This window comes from Mirounga leonina, unplaced genomic scaffold (assembly GCF_011800145.1).
Source record: "Mirounga leonina isolate KUSES-001 unplaced genomic scaffold, KU_Mleo_1.0 Mir_177, whole genome shotgun sequence".
In the NCBI taxonomy this organism is placed as follows: domain Eukaryota; kingdom Metazoa; phylum Chordata; class Mammalia; order Carnivora; family Phocidae; genus Mirounga; species Mirounga leonina.
In genome coordinates, this window is record NW_023270459.1 from 7,233,408 (window position 1) to 7,250,750 (window position 17,343).

Consider the following 17,343-nt stretch of genomic DNA (forward strand, 5'->3'; position numbering starts at 1 on the left):
CATTCTGTTCAGAATATTTTCTGATAATCCTTCTGATTTCTTCTTTGAGCCATCATTAATTTAGAGGAGTGTTGTTAAGTTTACAAATTTTCAAAATTTCTTTCTGCTTTTGATTTCAAATTTAATTCCATTGTGGCCAGAGAATATCCTTTAAATGATTCAGATCACTTTAATTCATTGAGACTTATATTATGGCCAGATATCATCAATCCTGGAGAATGTTCTGCATGTACTCAAAAAGAATGTATTCTTCTGTTGCTGGAGTGTTCTATCAATGTCAGGTCAATATAGTTGATGGTATTGCTCAAATGGTTTATTATCTTTATTGATTTTCTGTCTAGTTATTCTATTATTTAGAGTGAATTATGAAAATCCCCAACTATATTTATTGAATTCTCTATTTCTTCTTTCAGTTCTGTCAGGTTTTTCTTCTTGTGTTTTGGGACTCCATTATTACAGTCATACACATTTACAACTTTTACACTTTCCTGACATATTAGGCCTTTTTATCATTATGAAATATCTCTTTTTGTCTAGAAAAATTTCTTTTTTTTTTTTTTAAGATTTTATTTATTTATTTGAGAGAGAGAGAATGAGAGACAGAGAGCACGAGAGGGAAGAGGGCAGAGGGAGAAGCAGACCCCCTGCTGAGCAGGGAGCCCGATGTGGGACTCGATCCCGGGACTCCAGGATCATGACCTGAGCCGAAGGCAGTCACTTAACCAACTGAGCCACCCAGGTGCCCTCTCTAGAAAAATTTCTTGTCTTAAAGTGATTTTTCCTGAATTAACATAGCCATTCTAACTATATTAATGTTTACCTGTTTACCTTTTGCTATCCTTTTAATTTGATATGTTTGTATTTTTGAGTCTAAAATATGTCTCTTGTAGATAGAATATACTAGAATCTTGCTTTAAAAAATCCAATGAGATAATCTCTGCCTTTTTTTAGAATTTAGCCCTTTCATATTAATATGATTGATGGAGTTGGATTTACATCTGCCATTTTGCTATTAGTTTTCAATATGTCTTATTTATATTTTTGTCCCTCCTCTATTGCATTTTTTGTTTTAAATTAGTATTTTCGTGTATCATTTTTATTCCTCTGTTTTTTAAACTATGAATTTTTTTTCAGTAGTGACTGCTCTGTGGTTTTAAAATATGCATATTGAGGTATCACAATTTATTTCAGGCTAATATTGACCTTATTGAAGTACAATATGGCCACTTTGCTTCAATGCTGCTCCATTTCCTCCCCCCTCATTTGTAGCATTATTGTCATATATGTCTATATGTGTTATAAGCCCAAATGACATGATTTTTATAATTACCCTTGCAATCTTATAGTTTTGGAAGAAGTTAAGAGAAGAGAAAATAAAAAACATATTTAAACAGTCTTTTATATTTATCCACATATTTAGTATTTCTGGACTCTGCATTTCTTCCTGAGGATTTGAGTTCCTATCTAGTGTCATTTCCTTTCATCTTGAAGAACTTCTTTTAGTATTTTTATATGGCAGTTCAGCTACCAACAAATTTTCTTAGTATTTATCTAGGAATATTTTTAGTTTGCTTTCATTTTTGAAGGATTATTTTGCTGGATATAGAATTCTTGATTAACAGCTTTAATTCCCCCCCCCCCCACCTTTTAAATATGTCATTCCTCCCACTGCCGTTAATCCTATTGTTATTCCTCTGTACATGCTGAGTCATTTTATTCCTGATGCTTTCAAGATTTTTTGTCTTTCAACAGGCTTGATACAATTTATTTATCCTATATTTGGCATAAACTTTTTGCACCTGTAGACTGATTTTATTCACCAAATTTGGGAACTCTGTGGCTTTTTGGGAACTTTTTGAAACTTATTTCCTTGAGTATTCTTTTTTCTGTATCTCTCTCTTCTCAAGTTTGGAATTCCCACTGTATGTGTGTTGGCATGCTTGGTGTTGTCCTACAAGTTTTTACATCTCTCTTTTTTTAAAAAAAAAATTTCTTTGTTCTTCATGTTGGATGACTTCTATTTTGCTATTTTCAAGTTTACTGATTTTTTTATTCTGCCATCTCAGATATGATATGGAGGCCATTTAGTGAATATTCATTTTGATTATTGTATTTTTCACTCAAATTTTCTTATATTTTTATTCTATTATTTTAAAGTGTTATATTCTCAATTTTCTTTTTTTTTTTTTTAAAGATTTTATTTATTTATTTGAGAGAGAGAGCACAAGCAGGGTGAGGGGCAGAGGGAGAAGTGGACACATCACTAAGCAGGGAGTCTGATGTGGGGCTCAATCCTGGGACTCTGGGATCATGACCTGAGCCAAAGCCATATGCTTAAACAACTGAGCCGGAGCCCCTATATTCTCTATTTTCATTCCTGGTTTGAATTATTGTCATTGTATTTTCCTTTAATTCATCAAAATTTTTTTTTATTGAGGTGATAGTCACATACATAAAATTAACTATTTTAAAGTATACAATTCAGTGGCATTTAGTACACTCACAATGTTATTCTAAAAAATTTCATCACTCCAAAAAGAAATTTTGTACCCATTAAACAGTTGCTTCCAATTCCCCCTTCCCCTAGTCCCTGGAAACTCCCAATCTGTATTATGTTTCTATTAATTTACCTATTCTGGGAACTTCATGTAAATGTAAAAATATACAATATTTTGTTTCTGGTTTCTTTTGCTGAGCATAATATTTAAGGTTCATCCACATTATATTTCATTTCTCTTTGTGGCTGAGTGATATTTCATTGCATGTATGTATCACAATTTATTTAGCCAATGGACATTTGGGTTGTATCCATCTTTTTATTATCATGAGTATTGTTACTATAGCCATGCATGCATGTGTTTTTGTTTGTGTACATGTTTTCAGTTCTTTGGAGTATATTCCTAAGAGTGGAAAATGCTGGGTCATTTGGCAATTCTATGTGTAGCCTTTTGGGGAATCATCAAACTATTTTCCACAATGGCTGTACCAGACTACATTACCACCAGCAATGTATGAACATTCCAATTTCTCTATATCCTCACCAATTCGTGTTACTTTCTCTGTGAAATGTGAAATGTTACCTCATTGTGGTTTTGATTTGCATGTCCCTCAAAACTAATGCTCTGTTGAACATCTTCTCATATACTTGTGGGCTATTTGTATATTTTCTTTACAAAAAGACATATTCAAGTACTTTGCCCATTTTTAAATTGGGTGTTTATCTTTTTGTTGAGTTGTAAGAGTTCTTTGTATATTCTGAATGCTAAAATATTATTAGATATATGATTTGCAAATATTTTTTCCCATTTTGTAGGTTGTCTTTTTACTTTCTTAATAAACTTCGATGCACAAAAATGTTTAATTTTTATGAAGTCCAGTTTATCTATTTTTTTTCCAGGGGAGAGCACAAATGCAGTCCCCCATTACCCCAATTATGCAGTCAAGTTTCCCACATTTGGGAAAATCATAGGGGTCAGCATATCTGGAGTGCAATGGGTAAGTCTTGCCCTGGGAAAACCACCTTCCTGATCATGGTATCTCCACTGCCAGGTTAAGTGTATCTATCTATTATTTTTTCTTTTGTTGTTTATGCTTTTGGTGTCTTATCTAAGAATTCACTGCCAGGTCCAAGATCATGATGATTTACCCTTATGTTTTCTTCTAAGATTTTTATGGTTTTGCTATTATTTAGGTTGCTGGTCCATTTTGAATTAATATTTGCATATGGTGTGAAACAGGGGTTTTTCTTTAATTCTTTAAACATAGTGTTCTTTAATTCTCTGAACATGTTTATTATAATAGCTGCTTTGAAGTCTCAGTCTGCTAAATCCAAATTCTACATCTGGGCCAGCTCAGCATTAGTTTATAATGATTCCTTTTTTCCCCTGAGTATAGTTCATACTTCCCTATTTATTTATGTGTCTTGTGATTTTTTTTAATTGAAAACTGGACATGGAAAAAATATATTGTAGCAACTCTGGATTGGGGTTTTTCTCCTGAAAGGTTTTTTCTTTAATAACTTGCCTGAGCTTAATCTGTAGAATCCATCTTCTAATCATGTGTAACTAGATGTATTTGCTTAGTTTTTGAATTCTTATCTTTTTTTTTTTTTTTTTTAGCTTGGCTTAAGAGTTGCCACTATATCTGTGTAGATCCATAGTCAGATGATGATTAGGAAGATGTTGTGCTCATATGTCTTGGACTCTTCCATGCACCACATTCTGCTGATTGATTTGTACTTAGGTTGGGGAGTGCAGTCCATGTTTAGGCAGTTTTCAATTTTGCCTTAAGGTTTAGTTTTAGTTTCTTCTGTGCTCTCTTGAGTCTTCCCTGCACCTACCGGCCAGAGGTTCTCTGGATAACCATGATGTGTGAGTAGCTTATTTAGTTCTTACAGTATCTCCCCATTAAATTTCTGGCTGTTTCACCACTCACCTCAAGTGGGGCTGCAACCTCATATTAACAAATCTGTGGGTTTTCCCTCATTAATTTTCTTCTGAGTTTGCACGTTTACTGACAGTATCACCAATTACAGGTTTGTCTTCCACTCCAAAACAGGTCAGCTCCCTTTGGCATTAGAGATGACGTTTTTCACAGTTAGCTTTGCCCTGACAAAATTATGGTGCCAAGCAATGTGGGGAAGTGGACAGGGGAAGCCCTAGGAAGAAAGCCACTGACTCAAACATCTAGCAGTTTTTCATGCATAACCACTTCCAATTAATCATTTACCTTTGGTCAATTTCCAGAATCCTTAAATGTTTGTATTTGATGACTTTATCCAGTTTTATATTTGTTTTATGAGGCAAAAGGTGGCTGATCTCTTTTCTCCGTTATGGCTGGAAGTCCTACTACCACAATTATTATTTGTAAATTTGATTTGTTCATTTTCACATGGTCAAATATATCAGTGTTTTCCCTAGTGTCCTACTTAGGATTTATTTATCCCAAGATTACATTGTAATAAACAGAAATTTTATTCTACAACATCATGGCTTAATTTTCTATTCAAATTTTTAGTCATTTCAAATTTATTTATTTCTTTGTAAAGAGGTAGGACTCTAGCTTACTTTTTTCTCTTTGTTGTTAGCTAGTTAGCTGTCCCACCCCATTTTTAAGATAATCTCTTTTTTTCCCCCGCTGATTTAAAAAACAACTGTTTAAATATTTGAGTGATATGCTTACTTACTTGACTTTTCATTCTATTCCATTCGTTTCTGTTTTTACTTTTCATTGAAAATGCCACAGTTCTCATTATTATACCTTTAGAACAGAGTCTAACATAAAGTGTGACGAGACCCTCCCTCCTGCCTCTTACATTTCGAATCACAGGATGGTGCATTTTTCACACCGCAAAGTTAACATGCATTCATTCACTCAAGCATCCAGTCTTTCATCACACAGATATTTTTTGAGCTTGTATTGCACAAGGCACCTGCCAAGGTGCCAGGCAATGCAGTGACTGGGGGTGTGATGGTGAGCTGCAGCAACATGGTCTCCACGTTGCTGGAATCTGCATTCTAGCATGGAGGCAAAGAAAAGAGTAAACAGACAAATTAATAAAATCACTGAAAATGACAACCTTGACTATGAAGCAACAAATCAGGGTGGTGAGGTGGAGAATAGCAGAGGGAACCTGTGTTAACTGGTGTGGTTGGAAGAGTTGTTTGATGGTAGGTCAAAGCCTACAGGTAGGCAACAGCCATGCAGGAGCTAAACATTGCTTTTTGTTTCTAAACACTTGTGCATTTGTCCCAAAACCACTCATTCTAAAATTTATCATTTTCCCACGTGGATGGGAAGAAATAGTCCGTGCAAAGAGAATAGCACATGCCTGCATACCCGGCCGTGGAAAAGAACCCGAGGAGCTGAAAGAAAGCCTGTGTGGCCTATACCTGACAAATGGGAGGGCTTGTGAAGGGGCAGGATTAGGTAAAGAGGTAGCAGGTCTTGCCAAGCCTTGTAGACCAGAGAGGGAAGTTTGGATTGTATTCTTAGTGCAGTGGGAAGCCCCTTAAGGGTCGTCTGCAGGACAGTAATGAATTATGTTTTCAGAAGACCTCTCCTGCTGTGGTGTGGAAAAGGGCCTGGAGAGGCCAAATGGAGGAAGGCGGAACACGAGTTAACAAGCGTTTGCATGGTCAGGGAGGGCTGCTGGTGGTGGTGGCAGTCCAAACTGGAGGGAAGGTGGGGCGGTGGCCAGGGGATGGGTAGCATGTCCTACTGATGAGCCAGACATGGGGCAGATGGAAAGGCAGCTGAAAATCTGGGGGACAGTTCTGTCCACCTGCATGTTCTGGAAACAGGCCTTTAGTTATAAGCTGGAAAAGGACACAGAAGGAATTTCTGCTTAGGCGGGCTGCCTTTTTTGCAGGCAGCTTCCACCCTGAGCCTGGAGCATAAGCTGTGAGTGTCTCGGGAGATGATTGACATAGGGGGTGTGGCACACTTCATTGGAGATCCAGCGGTGTGGATGGTGAGGGAGTGACTCTGAACCTCTCAGTAAGCATCACGCACCAGGACTGGGAAGGGCCAAGAATGCAGCTGAAAAGCCAATCGGCGTGAGAGGAAGATGTAAACAATTGACAGAATGTTATGGGCTGAACAGAAATGTCAGGGTATTAAAGTGGGTGTCTGAGAAAACAGCAAGTTGCAATCTGAAATGATGAATAAGCCACTGACAGTTGTCACAGAATGTGTGATAGCATGTGTGAGCGGAGAGGAGGCAGTACTGCACTCCGGGTGGCAGTGGTGGGCATGGAACCCAGCCAGGTCCTCCTGCAGCCAGGGATGGAGCCAAGACGCTGGCCCAGGGTGCCCTGGTGCAGTCATCACCTTTCCAATCACGTATTGAGGTCTGCCTTCCCGGCTGGAATGGGAATTCCATCAGGGCAGTGTGCCAGGTGGCCCCGGGATTCCTGCTCCCTGGTGCATGTGCCCTGTATAACCCTTCCCTGTGAACATAGAGGAGATGTGTGAATATGATGTGGTGCATGGCAGAGGTGAAGGGATTTTGCAGATACAATGAAGATCCCACAGGTGTTGGTTTTGAGTTAATCAAAAGGGAGATGACCCTGGGTGGGCCTGACCCAATCAGGTGAACCCTTTAAAAGAGGGTCTAGAAGTCAAGGACTTGAAGCAACAGAGATGCTCTCCTGTTGGTCTTTTTTTTTTTTTTTTAAAGATTTTATTTATTTATTTGAGAGAGAGAGAATGAGAGACAGAGAGCATGAGAGGGAGGAGGGTCAGAGGGAGAAGCAGACTCCCTGCTGAGCAGGGAGCCCGATGCGGGACTCGATCCCGGGACTCCAGGATCATGACCTGAGCCGAAGGCAGTCGCTTAACCAACTGAGCCACCCAGGCGCCCACTCTCCTGTTGGTCTTGAAGAAGCAAGCTGCTGTGTTGTGGCAGGGGGCCGTGGGGGCCTCTAGGAGATGAGGGCCTCACTCCTACAACCACAGGGAATTAGCTCATACCCAGTGAGCTTGGAAAAGGACCCCAGGCCTCAGTTGAGATCATAACCCTGGCCAACATCTTGATTGCAGTCCAGTGAGACCCTCTACAGAAGACTCAACTGAGCTGTGCCCAGGCTCCTGTCCCAGAGAAACTTTGAGCTAATAAACGGGTGCTTTAATTGTTAAGTTTGTGCTAATGTGTATGAAGCGATAGACAATTTACACAGGCAGGGACTACTATGACCGCCTTGTTCATTGCCATGTCCTTGTACCAGGCAGATGGCCTGGTCTATCGTAGATATTCAATACATGTTTGTTTGATGAATAAGCGAATGGAGAGATGTTGGATAGATGGGAAGTTGTGTGTGCTCTCATAAGCCATGGGGGTTTGTGTGTATACCTTAATGATCCATGGGGTTCTAGCTGCCTGTGAGCTCAGCAGGAGGCTCACTGCAGTGGGATTCCTAACAGAGACCAATATGGCCTGAGGTTGCATTTGCGTGGGTCCCAGGTGAGGAAGGTTAACCTCTTCTGTCGGGGTTGGAGTAAATGTGCATGCATTGGTGCATAAATTCTTTGTGCTGTGATTTACAACCCTGGGCTAATCTGAGAGTATTGCAAGAGGTGCACCAGACTGGCTTAGGGCTTGGAGACTTCATTTCAAGGTGTGGTGAAGGGGACCCAAGGTTGGGAGACCAGGAGGTGCGTGCATGAGACGGTGGCACTGGGCTTGATCAGTAAAGCAGGCCTGCTGGTAGGAATCTTGTGTATGGGGAGAGCTCACCAAGCCTGAGTCTGCCAGGAGGTGTTTAAAATCTTCTAATGACTTCCCAGTGCCTTGGAATAAAGTCCACTCCTTCCACATATCTGTCAGGCCTGACATGCTCCCACCTGGCCTTTGGTTCTAGCCTCATTTTCTCCCACTAGCCCATTCCCCCACCCAGCTCTGGCCATACTGACCTTTCTCACTGTCCCCCAACATGCCAGGTCCCTCCCTGCCTGGCTGTCCCCTCTGCCTGGATGCTGCCCTCTGGCTTTTTTTTCTGAGGTGGCTCCTTGATCCTCACCTCCCCAGAGAGGCCTTCTTAGACTCATGTCTGAAGACATTCTTGCCCACTTGTACACTCACCATGGGTCACTCTTTATCACATCAACTGTTTTGTGTCCTGCATGACAGTTATCCCTGGCTGAAATGATCTGGCTTAATCTGCATGTATTTGCTTCTCGGCTGTGTCACCTGCTAAGAACAGGAACTGTGAGCTTGTCTTGCCCACTGCGGTACTCCAGCAACTTGGCACAGCGTGCTCGGTGCCCTGTCGGTGCTCAAATCGCTCTGTGGAATGAAGGGTTTTGCCTTTTGTCTTCATTTCTCTGCATCTAAACAGCTTGGCTTGTCCTCAATGACCTCAAAGAGAGAACTCTTCCGTGGACACATTTTCAAAATGTGGACTGTGGACGGGGCACCTGGGTGGCTCAGTCGGTTGAGCATCTGACTCTTGTTTTCGGTTCAGGTCATGATCTCAGGGTCGTGAGACCCAGCCCCATGTTGGGCTCTGCACTGAGTGTGGAGCTTGCTTGGGATTCTCTCTCTCCCTCTCCCTCTGCACCGCCCTCCTCCCCCACCCCTAGCCCCCTGCCCCCTGCTGCTTTCTCAAAAAAAAAGTGGACTGTGGCCATCATTTTAGAGAAGAAGACTGAATGAAGTCTGCTCATTTAGCAGCAGGGCAGGGGGTAATGGAGTTGAATACTCCCCAAGGCACTGGGTACCAGCCCCCATGCCCCTGAGCTGCAGTGAATCCATAGCTCTTGGGGAGGCCTTGGAGAAACCAGTGTGAATTCCTTCTGGTGGTCACCCTCATATGAAATGATCTCAGATTCTCAGAGAGCTAAACAAGTTTTCCAGCAGTATTTAATTCTCTAATGTTACAGGACAACCAATGGTTTGGATAGTTATGTGGAGTTTATTACACAGAAATTTAATTGAACAAAAAGAAAATCTTCCTTCCTGCCCTCTGGGGCCTTGCAGTATAACAGGGTGACATGAGACAAGTGGTAAAATGTTACAAAATCCTTGTGATTGAAAACACTAAGGATTGCACCTGTTGCTAATCCTGTCAGTCACTCACTGGGTCAAGAGTCCTCAACGGACAGCCATACCTTGTTTTATGCCAGTATTCTCCAATAGTCCCAGGGAAGTCAACATTTTACATTGAGTAAAATACACAAGTGATGCTTGGTGTTTTTTGGTGACCAGAGATGCATTCCGAAGGAAACAGAATAATTCTGGCTATGTTAAGGAGGAAGAGATTTAATACAGGGGATTCGGTGCTTCTAAAACCTGAAAGGCTGGCAGAAAGATGGTCAGGGAACGGCTCTGGCTGTTGGAGAGTCAAGACTTTGCTAGGTACCATGGACAGTGCCTCCAGGTGCCTCGGGCACACAGCTGAGGGCACTCTGTACGCTGCTGGGGATGCACCTGCCCGCTCCTATCAGACGAGCAGTGATAAGCCTTCTGCCTTCTAAATACTGGGCAAGTTTTTCTCATTGGCAGCATCCAGGAGGTTCCAGAAAATGTAGTTTCTAGCCCGTGTGATACAGAGGAGAGCATAGGAGTGGGGATAATGATGCTGTGTTGCCAATGGACAGCACGGGGTCCAGAGAGCCACAGGAACTCTGTAATGCCCCAGTGTGTGTTTTGTCACAGAGAATGCAGTTAATGCTAATCATCTTTAGGCTCACAGATGATAAAGTACCCATTAATTTCTCTGGTCTCATAACCACAGGTAAAAGATGCCAGGGAAACCCATGTCAAGTCCACTGAAACATCGAGGAGCTCAGGAGGGCATGTGATTCCTTGTAAGCATTAGATCAGATCTCCTGGCTTCAGTCTTACCCAGTTTCCTTGGTGCCATAGGGTCTCCCCTGTCACAACGGGAGGAGCAAATGGAGCAGCCACAGAAAGGGAGAAGAGGTGGTGGAGCTGAGAAACGTGTCCACATGGAGACTGTCAGCACAGTGGTCAGTGGCCATGTGGGCTTATATGGCAACCGGGGAGATCCAGAGAAAGTGATTCTCAAAGGACTCTTGGGACAACCCTGTGAAGTTTCAGAGGGGTGTGTGTGTGTGTGTGTGTGTGTGTGTGTACCTGTGTGCATGCACCTGTGTGCACATTTTAAGCAAAGTAACATGCAGAGTGAAATAAAGAGAGATTTTTATCCTGGTGGCCAATCATTCTCCTCCAGCCAGCAAAGAGAACGGCTCCTGCAAATCAGCCTCTTTTGCATGTTCGTTCCTGATTGAGGGTCTGCCTGCCTCCTGAGAACCCGTGGGATGGCGTGGATGGGGGTCCAGGAGGAATGCGATGTTCCAACCGAGTCCACGCCACACAGCACCAGCTTCTTCAGAGCACAGGGCCCTGACCTAACAAAGCCCTCAGGGAGGGCTTGAAATACCTCGAATCTGAGTTCAGATTGGCTCAAATATGGCAGCTGGCTTTCTCCTTGCCCAGACACACAAGCTTGAGTTTCTGCTTTCAGTTCAGGGGCTGGGGCCAGGTGAGGGGCAGGGAAGCTGTGTGTGCTGCCCAGACCATGGGGGCAGGGGCGGCCCACGGGGAAAGGCTGAAGTGGGGAGCAAAGCAAACCCAGAGGGCCTTCCTGTGGGGTCTAGAAGGGGCTTCCAGGATCTCTTCCATTGAGCTACGTTTTTCTCAAAGTTGCAGTTACTGAGCACAGGGTTGTGTGTAGGCAGAGAAGAGAATCTTTGTGTCCAAGGGTCAAAGCCATGTCCCAGGTTTTGGGGCCCCTTGCATGTGAATTTGACTTCGGGATGTAAAAGGTGGTCAGACCAACTGACCAATCCACCATGGCCCTGTTATCCTGGGGTCCTCCCCCTGGGGTACAGCCTACTCCAGGGAAAAGGGAATCTTGAAGGCAGAGTCCATGGCACCTACTGCCATTGATAACTTTATCATCTTGTGACTTGTTTTTTTTTAAAGTCATGCAGAGTTTGCATTCTATTTATTAATATCTGTGTCTGCTTGAATGTGAAAGAGAATGTTTGAGCCTGACTACATCATACAAAGTGAACCCCTCTCACTCTGTGGCTTTGTCCTGTGACTCTCTCCCAGCTCCATGCACATCCGCAACCCCATGGGACAAGTCCTGTTGTTTGAGAGACTCCGCCGAGAGGGACCTGACCCTGCCTGCCTCCCTCCCTCCACCAGGATTCCCAGCAGCTTGGCACCAAGGCTTGGACTGTGATTTTGCAGGGGAACAGTTATATTCGTCAGGGTTCCCCGGAGAAACAGAACCGGCAGGCTCCTGTAGACCCAGGAAGATGGATTGGATGAGACCCACCCGCGCTAGGGCATGCCATCTGCTTTACTCAGTCTCTTGATGTAAATGCTAAGCTCATCCCCAAACACTCTCCCAGACACACCCAGAATAATGTTTGACCAAATATCTGGGCACTCTGTGGCCCAGTCAGGTTGGCAAAGATTAACCATCCCAGAGGTGTTTAGGGCAGGAATTGGAGATGTCAAGAGTTTGCTCCGGATGGCCATTGGATTTTCTTTTAGTGAGGCACCAGAGTCTCAGCCTCTCAGCTGTATGGGTAGGTGGTGAGGTGTCATTAAGTAAGATATATTCTAAAGCAGCCCCCTGACCAGACCCACAGCAGCTCCGGGAGCTGAGACGTTGCTGTACCAGCTGGGCCTGGTCCATGCAGGGCCAAGAACCGCCTTCGGGGGCCCAGTCTGGGAGCTGGACTCAAGTAGGCAAGTACCTGAGTCATGGCGCCATGAACAAAACCTAATCAAATGGGTTCTTTCTTTCTTTTTCTCCTTCTTTCCAGCAAGAGGAGAAGATGTTTCTTCCAACCTCGACTGATAAGTTTTCAGCCACGCACGGAACCTGGTTTTCAATTGCTCCTCACACTCCATATAGCAGCTGGTTGGGAAATAAAACCTCTTCCATTTAGATAAATAAACAACAACAAAAAAAGTCAGAAAATTAATAACCAGAAAGATACACTCATTTTATTACCCTGTTTCTGAAACAAAACAAAGCACAGGCTCTGTACAAACCAGGCCTGTGCGGTAGAATGTGGATGAGCCCCGCTAGGGTGAACTGGGTGGTCCCCCAGCAGGTGTGGCAGGGGCGAGGCTGATTGCTGGGGATGGGGAGGGGACCCCCACCTCAGCAGCTCCCCCTGAGGGCTCAGTGTCAGCCGGCCGGGTGGGGTGCCGGTCTGTGAAATGGGCTGGGCCAGGGCTCCCTGCCTGCGGAGTCAGCCTTCCGGATCAACGTGACCTCATCCTACCCCAGGACCGTTTTCCCCTCACGTGCAGTCCCTCTGAGGCTGAACTTGCTTAGAAGGCTGCTGAGGTTCTCAGCTCCTGCACACCAGCCACCTTTCCCACCCCTGTGTCTGGCACCGTTTCCCAGGCCCATCTCATGCCCGGGGTGCATCACTGATGTTCACGAAGTCTTTCTAGGCACCGTGAGCAGCAGTTTACATGTATTGGCTCATTTAAACCTCATGGCAACTCCACCAGGTGGGTGCTGGTATAATTATCCTCATTTTATGGATGAGGACAGGGAGGCCCAGAGGGAACCCAGTGGAGCAGATCTCCAAACCCAAGTATCAGGCTCTGGTTAGAGGATGCCAGCTACTGGGTCAGGGACAGAGACCTCAGACAAATTTAAATAATAATAATAATAATAATAATAATAATAATAATAATAATAATAAATTTGTAATGAGGGAGATTTCAAAAGAGGATTAAAAACACAGGTATATTTGGGGCGCCTGGGTGGCTCAGTTGGTTAAGTGTCTGACTCTTGATTTCAGCTCAGGTCATGATCTCGGGGTTGTGAGATTGAGCTCCGCGTTGGGCTCCATGTGGGGTGTGGAGCCTGCTTGAGATTCTCTCTCCCTCCACCCCTCCCCCTTATAAAAAAAAAACAAAAACAAAAAACCCCACTGAGATATATTTGATATGATTGCCTTTAAAAATATGGACACTTTTGGGACATCTGGGTGGCTCAGTCTGTTAAGCGTCTGCTTTTGGCTCAGGTCCTGGGATGGAGCCCCGCACTGGGCTCCCTGCTCAGTGGTGAGCCTGCTTCTCCCTCTGCCTGCCGCTTACCCTGCTGCTTGTTCTCTCTTTCTCTCTGACAGATAGATAAATAAAATCTTAAAAAAAAATACGGGCACTTTTAATGCACAAAATTGTCGTGCACGGTAATGGTGCCACTCACAGGATAGTGACTAGATTTATGGGAATAATGTGCTTCGTGGGGCCCTCATTCCCAGGATGAGGTCCAGGGATGCCTCATTAGCAGTTGCTTGATGAAGGCCTTTGCCTTCCAGGGTTGTTATGTGCTTCTGGGACTGTACCTCCTGCTGGGGAGTAGCAGAGAAACTCCCCATTCCTGGCACCGGCCCTGCTGCAGACACGCAGAAACTACGTCCACGCCCCGAACACACCACTGCCCTCCCCTGCCCCCACACCTTTCCCACATGGACCTCTCTCCACCGCGTGATCCCTTCTTTTCTCTCCCCAGAAGTGATCCTCAGTGTCTCATGAAGTCTTACCAAGTCCTGCTGGAATCCCAGCCCCTTCCCCGACTCTGCCCCAGGGTGCCACTCCCAGCTGATGTTTTTCTCCAGGGACCAGTCCTGTGACCCGGGCGCAATCCTCCTGGTGGGGCTGGATTTCCCAGAGGGCGGGGACATGCACACGCACGTCTGTGCTCCCGACAGTGCTCAGCAAAGGGTCCTGTGCATGTTGATGGCCTAGGTGCCTGGCCGGGTGGGAGCCCTGGGAGCAGGCCAGCGGGGATGTGTCCTTCCGCACCAGTCCCCGACCCTGGGTGAGGGCTCTGGGGATAAGGTGTTGAGGGTAAGACGCACGCACAGGCGCCCCTAAAGAAAGGTTTATTATTTGTGTTCTGCAGATGAGGAATGCCAGTCCCGCAGAGGCGGAGTGACTCCCCATTGGGAAGGGTCTTACAGCCTCCTGAGCAGAGATGTCAGGATTCAACCTGGGGTCTGGGTGACCCCTAACTCGGCTCTCTTAGCCACAGAGCCACCCGCACATTAATGCAGCCCTACTCGCTGTTTGCGACCGGCCAAGCACTCCCCACCCCAGACCTCCTGTCTGTGTACTGATTTTGCTTTCTTGAGGAACTCCCTAGAAAGGGTAAGAACAAATTGTCGAAGGCGCCTGGGTGGCTCAGATGGTTAAGCGTCTGCCTTCGGCTCAGGTCATGATTCCAGGGTCCTGGGATCGAGTCCCGCATCGGGCTCCCTGCTCGGTGGGAAGCCTGTTTCTCCCTCTGCCTCTCTCTCTCTATCTCTCATGAATAAATAATTAAAATCTTTAAAAAAAAAAAAAAGAACAAATTGTCGATATGTCGGCCTTATGTCTTTCATTGCCTATGGCGGTGATTCTCAAAGTGTGGCCCCAGAAACAGGGGCAGCCCCTGGGACCTTCAGGGCATGAGAATTCGTGGGCTTCCCCCCAAACCTGCTGAATGAGAAGCTCTGGGGCTGGGGCTTTGACGAGCCCTCCAGGTGAGAATTTGGGAACCAGCAGCCCAGGAGAAGTCAAGCGTACCCCTTGGCCCTCCCTGTCCTGCCCTCTCTCACCCAGCCCCAGTGGCTCTGGGCTTGGGCAAGGGTGGTGGGGAGAGCCTTGATCAGCTGGGGACTCTGCCATAGAGCAGCCACAAGGGAGCGTCAATGGAGAACAGCCTGGCAAGAGGCCATGGCTCACTGTGTGTCGTGGGGCCCCCAGAACCACCACTGAGCCACTGTGGTGCTGAGTTTCCTTTCCTCTGCTCAGTTGTGGGCATGGGGACTAGCTCCACAAAACAGAGGATGCTCCTTGATGCTGCTCCCCCATGCCATCACATAGACCACAAGTCAAGGCAACAGGGCAGGTGGGATTGTGATGATCAGAGCGGCCCCCAACCAGAAAACACAGATGCCGTGTCCCTTGGGGTGTTGTAGACACTTACCTTGAGGATGGGCGTGTCAGATTCTCCAGGTTCTAGGAAAACAGCGAGTGAAGCCCGACGTGTAGAGGATACACATGATCGTCTTGCTTTGGTTCTTCTCACTTTTTTTTAAAATACATTTTTTTATTTTGGGATAATTGTAGAGGTACAGAAAGGCTGCAAAGATAATACATGGCATCCCCACATTCCCCTCACCCAGTGTCCCCTAACATCAGCAGCTGACATTCCCAGGGCACAGTGGTCAGAACCGAGATACCAACGTTGATCTGTTACCATCACTAGACTCCTAATTTCATCGGGATTCCACCAGTTTTCCCACTAACATCCTTTTCTGTTCTAGGATCCGGTCTAGGATCCCACATTAAATGTGGTCGTCATGTCTCCTGTGACAGCTTCTGATTTTCCTGTGACCATCTCGACGAATCCCCGGCCAGGTATGGAGAATGTTCTTCCTGCTTTTGATAGAAGCAAGAGTAGGTCTAGAAAAATTTTTCCAAAAGATGATATATTTTCGTGTGGAGTTTCCTAATTTTTAAATGTTACTGGTTTATAAATGCTGTTAGTTACTACTAGTTAGACGATCCCATTGACATCAAGTTTATGGGAATGCTGTCTTTCTAAGGTTGGGCATGGCTGTCGGTGAAGCTCTGCAACAACTAATTGGGCACTTTTATCTTTAATTTAAAAAATTTAATTTTTAATTATTTTTATTATTGTTATTTTAAAATTTTAATTCCAGTATAGTTAACACACAGTGTTATATTGGTTTCAGGTGTGCAATGTAGTGAATCAACAGCGCTCATCAAGAGGAAGTGCAATCCCTAATTAAGCATTTTTAAAAAAATTTTATTTACTTGAGAGAGAGCACGAGGTGGGGGAGGGGCAAAGGGAGAGAGAGAGAGAGGGAGAAGTAGACTCCCCGCTGAGTAGGGAGCCCAACAAACTCAGGGCTCGATCCCAGGACCCTGGGATCATGACCTGAGCCCAAGGCAGACGCTTAGCTGAGTGAGCCACCCAGGGGCCCCTCCCTAATTAAGCATTTTTAAAAGCATGTATGCCATTCAAGTCAAACCACACGTGTCTGCAAGCCCTCTCCAGCCATGTGGCTGTGGCCCGTGTGGTTTCTTTGCTGGAGGATGTTTGCTGGCTACCCAGGACGATGGATTTGGAAAGGAAGCAACGTTTTTAGGCTTTGTCTGGTTTCCCCTCACTCTTGGTGAGGCTGACTGTTTAATCACATTGTTTGATCTGCAACCATTTTCCCGCAGAGTTCCCAGCTTTACCTGACCCTGGTGACCTTGATCGGGAAAACTTCTGCTGCGATTCTTTTCCCCAGACGTGGACTGAGCAGGTGAGTATCCACCAGGTTTATAATGAACTTCAATCCCTCTGGGCAGGAGTCTATTTGGAAAACAATCCTGTCTATGGCTGCTTTAAAAGAGACTTACTTTTAGAAAACACCAGTGAAATGTGAGGGGCATGTTTCCACGCAGTGTCTGTTCGGGGGAGCCTGCCCTCACCGGCCAGAATTGGGGGGAGGATCCCCTCAACCCCAGCCATTGCCAGCCCCTGTCACCAGGGCATTTGGGATGGCACTTGGTGAGTCTTCACTCCTGTCACTGTCACCCCCTTCTCTTTACAGATGAGCACTGGCCCATGACTGTGCAGTTGTGTAGCCTTGGTCCTGAGATTTGCCCCCATCCATGGAGGTTAGGACTCAGACTCCTCGCCTCTGTGCTCCACTGGGGATCTTTGTCACTGTAGCAGGAGAATGGTGAGTCCACCTAGGCAGCCGCGCGTGCGGTCCGGCAGAAGGCTGTATTCGGATGAGCACCTGGTGGAGACTTACCAGGACTTGTAGGTC

At 45.3% G+C, this 17,343-nt stretch overlaps 1 non-coding gene across 1 annotated transcript; it reads right to left on the reverse strand.

Moving 5' to 3' along the window:
• Nucleotides 1–3,394: 3,394 nt before the first annotated feature.
• Nucleotides 3,395–3,558, reverse strand: LOC118022923. Its single transcript, XR_004682598.1, has one exon. It is a non-coding gene; the product is annotated as a U1 spliceosomal RNA (small nuclear RNA).
• Between the last annotated feature and the right edge of the window lie 13,785 nt (nucleotides 3,559–17,343).